Below are 751 nucleotides of genomic sequence, written 5' to 3'. Positions count from 1 at the left end.
ATAGACACACGTGCTTATATTATTTTAAGAAACAGAAACTGCAAATGCATCAGTAGAGACATGATGGCTCAGTCTCCTTCAACTATACCAGAACATAATCCTTATACATATCACAAAAAGGGAAAAATGTCATCTCATGTAACACCTTTCTGTATTCATGTATGACACATCACTAAATATCTCAGTCATTGCAAATTATTAATCTATAATGTTAACAAAACTGTGTCTCAAAGACTGGGATACTCATCTGAAGCAACAAAATACCTCCACTGTGAAAGGGTTTTGACTCATAACAAAGCTCAGATGTAACTTACAGCAGAATATTGTTCACTGATTTGGGACATTGTTGCTGCTACACTCTCAACATCTTAGGCTGCATCCAATGAAAAAGATCATCTGCTAATTAGTAAAAATTAACCACCACCACCACCACCATCATGCTGTAATCACAAGTTATAAATATTATGTTTCCGCTCTTCCTTTATTTACTTCTGCCCCTAATACAGCTACTACTCCTCAGAAAACGAGATGAGTACCATTTTCAACAAATCCTTATATATGCACCTGCTTCTTTTTCATTCATTGTATCTACTGTATTTAACATCTCTCAAGCTATTCACTAAAATGCAGTTATTCACAATTTCCTATCTGCACACAGTTTTAATACTGGCACCAAAAGTTCAACTTGTACAAATACATTATTAACATCACCATTCTTGGAGGACCTGAAAATTCACAAATGTTTTAAATT

The sequence above is a fragment of the Octopus bimaculoides genome, chromosome 5 (assembly GCF_001194135.2).
Source record: "Octopus bimaculoides isolate UCB-OBI-ISO-001 chromosome 5, ASM119413v2, whole genome shotgun sequence".
Lineage (NCBI taxonomy): Eukaryota > Metazoa > Mollusca > Cephalopoda > Octopoda > Octopodidae > Octopus > Octopus bimaculoides.
This window is presented reverse-complemented; position numbering follows the sequence as displayed.